A 10,026-nucleotide genomic window follows, 5' to 3' on the forward strand; every position below is an offset into this window, starting at 1 on the left:
AATGGACTTTTTCCACGCCCAACTGGCGGCTAGCCGTGTATTACCGCCGTGGCCTGTTTGAGCAGCGGCACGTGTTGCCGCACGTCAATGGTGGCCGCCCACCTGAGCTCCTGATCCTATGACGGAATTGACGAGAATCGGTCGGAATCGAGGTTGGTTGCCAGAAATTAGAGGGGATTTGGGCAGAATCGGAGCACCTTGGTGAAATTTCGCCGGACTCCTACGAGTCCGGTGCCGGTCCAGTGATAGTTGGACTGAAATTTCCCTCATGCCAACTGTTGTGTGGCTTCACCCTAAATATTGACTCCAAATCTGGGTATCTTGTGTACAAGATTTATTTAAGGTGGAGCTGGAACTTGGATAATTTTTCGCATTGCCAGCAGTTTTGCAGGATCCGGGATGGACACTTTTTCTGCCCAAAACAGCAAAACGGTGGTTATTTCATAGTTTCGGGGCTTATACGGAATTTGCTAGAGATGCTCTAAGAGCAAATTAAGAAAAATTACCTCTAACAAACCAATGAGCCTAAAAAAACGTAGCCTCCTAACTGAATATGATGAGAAATAGAATGCATTCTAACAACCCCTGCTGCTACAATAAAGTATATATATAGTACTCTAATATAGTTTATATATATATATATATATATATATATATATATATATATATATATATATATATATATATATATAGTACTCCTCCATTCATAGATATAAGATGTTTTGAATATTTTAATATAGACTATACAAAGACTGAAACGAGTGAACAAACACACTAAAACTTGTCTATACATCTAATTTAGAAAAGAGTTAGAACATCTTACATTCATTGTTAAGGAAATCAGTAACTGATAGCTGCTCGGTGGGCTTGGGAGTAACGATTAACCGGTGAATCGTCCTATTAACTTGATTAATCGGTCGGTCGTGTCACAGCTCTAGAATTGGTTGTAACTAGTTGCACAAGCATTCATGCATCATGTATAGAAAGTTGAATTGGGGAAAGTGGAAAGCCTCAGAAATCTTTTCTAAAAATGATCAACATTAAAAATTGTTTCAAATAAACCCAAGAAAATGTTCCTGTTCATTTCTGGAAATATTGGCAAGAGGTAAAATTCAAACCAATATTTTTAGAATCACAGAAATATTTATTTGGGCCTTTGAATTAAGTCAATACTTATTTGAATTGGAGCTACTAATTCCTATAAAATATTTGCTAGCTCCAATTATTCTGAAACTTAGTGAGGGCCTCTGGTTTAAATCAGATAGTGCCTATAAAAGTTTGCAGAATTTTATAAAGTGTTTTAGTATTTAAACTAAGTCAAAACATACTGCAAAAAAAATAGAAAACAGAAAATAGGAAAGAGAGAGAGAAGAACTCACCTGCCTCACCCACTTGGGCCTCCTTACCCGGCGGCCCAGCTAACCGGCCTAGCCCACCAGGGGCATACCTGTCTTCAACCTCTGCCTATTGGCAGAGGCGAGGCCGAGCACGGCGCCCACGCGGGCTGGCACGCAGCTGCCTGCCTGGCCCTCGCTGGCCAGCGCGACGCCGCGGATGACCACCCCGTTGCCGTACGGATCCGCTCGACCTCTCACTTGCCCCCACCCCGCTCCCTGTCTCGCTTCCCCCTCGGACCCGAGAACGCCGGAGCGCAACCGTCGCTGCCGCCCGCTGTCCCCGTGGCCACCGAGTTCCCACTCGCCTCTCCGAGCAGTCCACGGGCTCCGCCACGTCTGCCTCGTCCTCTCCCCCAAGCTACGCGATGCCGGACGCCCCCGAACGCCCTCACCACTATCTTCTTCAACCTCGGTCGCCGGAGATCCCTCTCGGCCTCCCGCTCATCCTCAACCCTCCTCGGCCTCGCCGTCTGCGCCAAACGATCCTCTGTGAGCCCCCGATCGAAACCCCCCTTACCTCGTCGTCGCACGCATCCTCTAGCTAGCTCCACAGCCGGAACCAAGAGCTCAACGTCGCCGGCGATGTCCCTGCCATCGCTGCAGCCGTTGAGGCTCGAAACCGAGCGCGTCACCGTGCTCAGCACGTTCCCAGGAGTCGACCGCGACCACCCGCGGCTCCTGCCGTTCCCTGCATCGCCTAACCCGCCGTTGGCCGAACTCCGGCCGCCGCAAAGCTCGACGTTGCCGTCGTTTCGGACCACCCCGAGCCCAAACACCACTACCACTGGACGCAGACGAGTCTCCTCATCATGTAGAGCCTCTCCGCCGCGCAAATGGTCGCCTGTGGGCGATTCCCGAGCCGCACCGCCGTCTCGGCCCTCGCCGGCGGCTAAACGCCGGCGGGTTGACCGCTTTGACCGGCAGGGTTGACCCCGCTGGCCCGGGTAGACCCCGGTTTGACCTCCCCTGGGTCCTGACATGTGGGCCCAGGCCCCTGTTTAATTACTGTTAGTTTAATTAGTGTTAATTAACTTAGTGAACCCACTGACTCGCTGACATGCGGGCCCAGCCCTAGATTAGTTAAGTTAATCACCTACTTAGCACTAACAGGCACTGTTAGTTAGATGTGACACTGACACGCGGGTCCCACAGGTCAGGTTTGACCTGGACCGGGCCTGTTGACCTGCTGACGTCGGCATGACCTAATGCTGATACAGCATTACTTTTCTAGATTTAATTTAATGCAGGAAATTCCAGAAAATAGTATAAACTTCTAAAATTCATAGAAATTCAACCGTAACTCCAAATGAGATAAATTATATATGAAAAATGATCAGAAAAATTCAAGGAATCCATCTGTACCATTTTCATGCATGTTTGAACAATGTTGTCCTCTGTTTTGGACAAAACAATTAAATGGCATTTAATAAAGCACATATGGAGTTTGAATTTGAACCTAGTGTTCAAACCAACTCCATTTAACTTGTTGCTAGTCGCATTAGGCCAATCAACAGCATATTGCCATGTCACATTCATGCATCATATTGTTGCATGGCATTGATTGTGTCCTTCCCTGTTTGCCGGTAACCGTCCCCTCTCAGACGACGATGTTTCTGATGACGTGATCAATGACACTGATGAAGAGATATACTATCTTCAGAAGTGCCAGGCAAGCAAAAACCCCTTGTTCATTCTGATACAATCCTACTCTCTCGCTTCGGCTCTCTTTTACTGCATTAGGACAACAACGTTTCAACTGTTACATGTTGCGGTAGTTGAACCCCTTTCCTCTGCATGACCTGTCATTGCCACAGTAAATAGATGAAATCCACTAGCATGAGTAGGAGTTGTTTGAGCCCTGATGTGCCTACTCATTCATACTTGTTTATCATGCCTGCTATTGCATACAGTCGTGTCAGGTCTGGTTCATCGGGGATGAACCGGAGGTGTGTAAACATGTCCTACAGTGTGTGAGCTAAGTGTGTGAACACGATTTGGTAAAGGTAGTGGTGAGAGGCCATGTAGGAGTACATGGTGGGTTGTCTCATTGAAACCGTTCTTAGGAACTGAGTTCTGTGTTTGTGATCCATGAAACAGTTACTACCACGCATTGGGTCCGAAACCAATGGACCCTCTCGGCTTCTTGATCACCCTTGTCCTCTGTCCAGGAGTTGCAATTAGTTTCTGGTGTTTATAGGATATGTGTTGGCGGTCGTGCGTAGCGCTGACCCTAGGGGTGGGCTATGTTGCGGTAGATACACTGTGGCCGGGCATGCCGGGCGCCCGTTTGGTGTCTCGGAACCCTGTACACATCGTTCGGGGCCGTATGTGGAAACCTCGGTCGGACTCCCTGCGGATGGAACCTAGATAGGCGATAAACCTGGACTAGAGACTTGAGTGTTTAGGTAGGCCGTGGCCGACACCCTCGTTGGGCTTCCGCTTGAAGGTTGTCGAGTACATGTCGTGTAAACGGCAGTAAGTGGTGAGAGCGTGTGTGAAGAAGTACACCCCTGCAGGGTTAACATCATCTATTCGAATAGCCGTGTCCGCGGTAATGGACTTCTGGGTTGCCTATGACAGTTCATAGACAAGTGAAAGTGGATACTCTAAAACTCGCAAGATAAATGTTAGTGCTATGGATGGCCTTCTCGTAGGGAGACGGGAGCGGATCCATAGTGGTGTATTGAATGGTGAATATGTGGACTCGTGTGCGCCACCTCAAAACAGTTGCTAGCAATCGTAGTTCAGGTTAGCCACTGAGTCAAAGCTGGCTTGCTGCAGTTAAACTACGCCACCACCCCTTGTTGATACCGATGCATATGTAGCTAGTTCTGATGTAAGTCTTGTTGAGTACCTTTGTACTCACGTTTGCTTAATTTATGTTTTGCAGAGAGAGAGACTTCAGTCTCGCTAGTAGTTCCGCGTGGACTTCGACGTTTAGCTTGATACCTCAGCTACAATCTTGTGCCTCGGCAGGATCTGGTAGATAGTCAGGCTTCTTAGCCTTTTTCATTTGTAGATGTCTGTACTCAGACATGTTAAGCTTCCGCTTGTGCCTTGATTTGTATGCTATGATTGTTGGGTCATGAGACCCATGTTTGTAACATCTCGCTCCTCGGAGCCTAATGAATAAATACTTGAGTTGTAGAGTTATGTTTGTGATGCCATGTTGTATTTACACATATCGAGCATATTGTGTGTATGATTGAAATGCTTGGTATGTGTGTGATCCGACAATCTAGTTGTTTAGCCTTGGCAGCCTTTCTTATGGGGAAATGTAGTCTAAGTGCTTCCATGAGCCATAGTAGTCCGCTACAGCCCGGTTCACCGGAGTCTTGTTAGCCCAGCACTACTGCTCAGGACACTTGACTGGCCGGCATGTGTTTCACTTCGTTCCTGTGTCTGTTCTTTCGGGGAAATGTCACGCGGTGACATCCGGAGTCCTGCCTAGCCTGCTACAGCCCGGGTTCCCGCAGTCCTGTTAGCCCAGTGCTACAGCCCGGATTCACACGCCGCTGACCGACACGCTCGATGTGAATCATGTATGCCTGTCCGCATAGGTTAGTGCTGTTTTGGGTTCACGACTAGCCATGTCGGCCCGGATTCTCTGTCATATGGATGCTAGCGACACTATCATATACGTGAGCCAAAAGGCGCAAACGGTCCCGGGCCATGGTAAGGCGACACCCGTGGGATACCGTGCGTGAGGCCGCAAAGTGATATGAGGTGTTACCGGCTAAATCGATGTGACTTGAAATCGGGGTCCTGATAGTCGTTAATCGGTAGATTTAATAGGAACCTGCGAACATTTTCTAGTTTTTTATGTATTATACTCTACTCTCATGCCCCAGCTATGTAATATGCCAAAATATCATATTGTTTGATCAAATCCTAGTTATTGAGAAGCGAAAGGAGGATGGTGAGGTTACATGCCAATAATTTGGGTTTTGTTTGCCCGGAAGTTAGTAGGAAAACATCGATTAATCGGCCTAGTAATCGATTAATCGGTGTGACAGGCTAGTTAATTGGCCTAACAGGCCATTTAATCGGCCTAATAGGCCATTTAATTGTCCTGACAAGTTAATGTGATAAATAGATGCTATTTGAATCGGCCACCCAACGAGTAACAATTAACTAGCCCATTAATTGATTAGTCGAATGAATTCTTGAACATTGCTTACATTAGTGAACGAAAGAGTAGGAGCATGCGGTGAATATGTATTTATTGGCATCTATCTTAAGCCCTTGTCGGTTCTAAATGGCACCAGGGCAAGAACAAGTAGGTCTTTTTATACTGATGAATCTAACTACCTGAATTTTTATAAAGATAAAATTCAATTAGGTGATCTAGCATTCAGAGTACTTGTATTTAGAGGATCAAATATGAATCCCCATTTTATCTAAAAATATATGAATCACCAGTTCACCACAAACATCGACAATAACCAGGCAACCCCTCTCCCCCACCCACCCCTCCCGCTCACGTGTGGCTCCTGTGTGGGCAGCCCAAAGAAACCCTAGCCACTGCCGGCTCCTCCACTCCTTATCCTCCTAATCCTCCCGCTACCACATGAGGGCGGCGCCGACACCGATAGGGACAGTTTCTTCCTCCTCTTGTCTGAGCCTGGCGTCGCAGGGCGCGACCTGGCGACGGGGACTCGTGCGCGACTAGCGGTGGCACAGTGTGGTGAAGTGGATGGCTAGTCGTCCGGGGAATCCGCCGCTGCTATCCATGGGAGCTCATGCGCCAGATCTGGCTCTCTGGGGCGGTGGCTACCTCGGACGGTAGTCCAATGACTGTAACCGGGGGACGACGAAGCGATGCAAAGGTGCTGGGAAGCACAGTGCTCTGCTGGCCAGGTGGCCTGGGTGTGCTGCCTTGCTCGGTCTGGGCAGATCCTCTGCTCCAGATCTGGCTACTAGGGCAGCAGCTCGAGCGACCGTCAGCCATCGGGGTTGCGGCTAGGGGGGGGGGGTCTACTGGTTAACCTATTTCTTTGAGATGAGCTATGGTCAAATTTTGTTGCTTTGGCTGTTCGTTAAAGATATTTGTTTTGAGCTCGGGTGTGTCCGCATGTGCTAGGTTTGAGAGCATCGACAACTCACCCCTCAGATCGTGCCAAACGAGGTAGACAGTCCGGTCACAACATCGTCACCCACTTGGACCCCCACAAAGTTAGTCCAAATTTCTGGCCAGTCCGGCACCCCTCAAATCCTGTCTATGAGTGGGTGAAAATTGAGACACCGGTGCAGGCGTGTCCGCTACATCGGATTTGACAGGCTGGACGCCACCCAAATCGTGTTCAACCTAGCTCACCACATCGGATTTGACAGGCTGGACACAATCCAAATCGTGTCCAACCTAGCTCAGGCTTGCCCTCTTCCTTTCCTCTCTTCTGCCTCATCCGCATTATCCCTTCCTAACTCTGCCACCACCCTACCTTCGTCGTTGTCCCCAACCTACAGTGCTGGCATCGCCGTTCGTGCCCCCACCCTAGTACGTCCTACTCATTTGGACATACACCTCGTTCTCTGTGTGTTCGATGAAATGTCCGAAATATTATTTTTAGATTTTTTTCACTCATTTGTAGGCAGATGATGTATTTGTCACATGATGACTGAGAACAAGGACCTTGATGAATTCATATACAAAGAGTTCATTGATATCAACCTGCAGCCATATTAAATGCTTTAAAAATATATTATTTTAAACCGTAACTTCAATTTTAACATGTCATATATAAAATTTGATTAGAAAAATGTATAGAATTTGAATATAATATTATTTTACCTGTTAACCATTTTAAAAAATGCCATTTAGGAGCATATGACTATCTTTCTTTCATATCCAGTGAAGATCTAGATTGGAAATGAACACCTTAGCAAAACTAGTTTGGAGAGACGAAACAAACCATTTATAACCACACATGCACACCTCAGCAAAACATTACCCCCCCCCCCCGGGGGGGGGGGCTGGGATCAGGTGCCATGCCTACAGCATGTCACGCTGCAACATGCATCCTCCCATCTGCCCTCTAATCTCCATCCAATGTTCCACAACGATCCAAGGCAAAAAAATCCCAGGCGATCAGACTACACAGGCGAAATGCATTAGACTACTGTTTTCATAGTTTGTTCAATAGAATCACCAACTTTTCAATCATTATACAGTACAAACAGCAGCAATATATTTTTTACCTAATTTGCATAAATTAAATTTTAAACTTAGCTATAAAAAAACAAAAAAACTATATGCAAACATCAGTCATATAGTAACAAAAACAACAGTAATTTAACAATACAAATTAAGTACCATTTGATTGAAATTCAGTACCACTTACTTGTAATTCAAAAGCTCGATATATTCAAATTCAGTACCACTTGCTTGTACACTTAGGCTACAAAATACTAATATAGTTAACCCCATACTACTATAGTTAACCATATCCAAAATACTATCTAACAAGTTCCATGCTAGAACAGATAATCATCATCATCACCACCATGTACAAAATATTATCTAAGGAGCTTCCATGCTAGAACAGATTATCATGGTCAGCCGTCAAGAGCTGGGTGAAACTCATAATACTATTGCACTCTTGAAGCACCAAATTTACTTTTTGTTGTTGTCATACTTCTCCACTTCTACTTAAGGCTGCACACCATCTTTTATCTTTTTTCTTTTGTTGCACACCATCCTCCTTCCTTTGTGGCTGAGAACAAAAATCACTGTAATTAGTTAACAAATGAGCAATAACAACATATCATGTACCAATTGCAACATATCTTTTCTCCCTGTTTTGTTGGTCCTTTAGTTACTCTGTGCTTCCTCTTGAGTAACGTATCAAGCCAATTTTCCTTTCTCCTTAAGTTCTTTGACTGAACCTCTTTTTTCTTCAGTCGTGCAGATCTAAGCAACTCATCTATTTGCTGCACATTTGGGTCAACATTCTCTTTGTCTTTACATAGTTCATTCATGGCACTAGTGGATGCATTGAGTAAATCATGTATATGCGGAGCGACGGAATCAAGTGCATTATCCAATAGAATACAACATTGTGGAGAGTTGGCTGCTTTTTGTGACATTTTGTGAAATTTATGAGACAAATCCTTGTATCGAAGTTCAGCTTTCATTTTTGGATTTTCTACCACATTCCTTCCTTGCCTATCTTGTATACTTCCATTGCGAGCTTCTCTAGTCCATCTCTTCAAGACATAATGTGCCGGCAATGTCTTTATGTTCATCAAATCAAGCACTTTTAGACCATGTGCACACAAGATTACTGTCCTATTGAACATCCCACAACTACATGAAACCGTTTTGGTCAAAGGATCACCTATCACTATGTGCTCCTCCTCAAACTGTAAATCTCCATGCAACCTCGCAATAGCAACAACAAATCTGTTATTTCCATCCAATACTCTACAACATGCAGCCGTTGATCTTTCATACTCACCTTGGAAAGCCTAAAAATAATCAGAGTGTATACTTCGCTTGCTTCCACCAACATAGGAGTCTTCATTTTAATTATTGGTATATTCTTTATTGCATCGAATTCTAATTCTAATTCAGCTCTTCTTTTTACTGCCACTGTCCTCTCAAAATGCATCAAGAATCGAAGAATATGAAAATCTGATTTCAAATGATTTTGCAATGCATTGTTGAAGCTCTCACTTAATTGTGTACTTCTCACTCCCAAGCTAAAGACATCTCTCATATAACATTCAGCCCATTTTTCTTCCACCTTGTAGATACTATCTAACCAAGTTTGCTTATGCACTCATATTGGAAAACGCTTCTTCAAATGCTACCTTGTCTTCTTTTCCTCACGTCAAAGCCGATGTGACCCCCATAATCTACCCAAAACTCCCAAGTCTCTTCCAAATCTCTGAACTTCATACCAACTTTGGGTGTCCTCTTTCCAATTTCTGCCATTGCACAACATTCAATTCTGCCAAACGAAAACAAAGTATATAAATTAGTGGACTGCAATCTTTGTCATTGTTGCAAACTTATAGAACTACACATAATTTAACTTGTTTTGGTGCAGCGGTGATATTGATGCAAAGTCATAGAACTACACATATTATCAGCTAATTCTGAAACCAAACTAAACCCAAACCGTGCTAACTCTGAACCCAAACTGCACATGCATCAAACTGATGTGAGGAAGAGGAGAGGCGACCTGGGAAACCGGACATGGCGGTCAGGGTGGCGCTCCTCCGTGGACCGCAGCGGCATGTCGCTGCTTCCCAGCACACGACAACGCTCTTATGGTTCCTCGGCGACTTGGCGGAGCTGGTTCCCGCAGGGGCTCGGCGGCGCTGATTACCGTCGCGGCGAGGCGTAGCGCTTCACTGGCGCGGCGGCGCGACGCTGCAGGTCCTCCTCGGCGGCGGCGCTGCCCTGCCTGTCCTCTGCGGCGGCAACGCTCGGTGCCAATCTCCCATTTTCCCCGCCACAAATTGGTTCCGAGCGGGCAGACCACCACGATTTGGTCCAAGCCTGTGTAGTTTATCGTCTGGGAATATTTTTTTTGCCTTGGATCACTGTGGAACGTTGGATGAAGATTGGAGGGCGGATGGGAGGTCGCATGTTGCAGTGTGACATGCCGTGGGCATGTCACCT

The 10,026-nt window shown here is 45.9% G+C and overlaps 1 long non-coding RNA gene across 2 annotated transcripts in view; it reads right to left on the minus strand.

The window, feature by feature from the left end:
- Positions 1 to 7,724: 7,724 nt before the first annotated feature.
- Positions 7,725 to 10,026, minus strand: part of LOC119289532 — an 11,352-nt gene continuing 9,050 nt past the window's right edge. The window contains exons 4-5 of one of the 2 annotated variants that reach the window (XR_005141539.1): positions 8,855 to 9,349; positions 7,725 to 8,778 (exon numbers count right to left, since the gene is read on the minus strand). This is a non-coding gene — a long non-coding RNA (uncharacterized LOC119289532). Of the gene's footprint in view, positions 8,779 to 8,854; positions 9,350 to 10,026 lie in introns of those variants that run through there. The other variant, XR_005141540.1, reaches the window with a different exon arrangement.

The sequence above is a fragment of the Triticum dicoccoides genome, chromosome 1A (genome assembly GCF_002162155.2).
Source record: "Triticum dicoccoides isolate Atlit2015 ecotype Zavitan chromosome 1A, WEW_v2.0, whole genome shotgun sequence".
NCBI lineage: Eukaryota > Viridiplantae > Streptophyta > Magnoliopsida > Poales > Poaceae > Triticum > Triticum dicoccoides.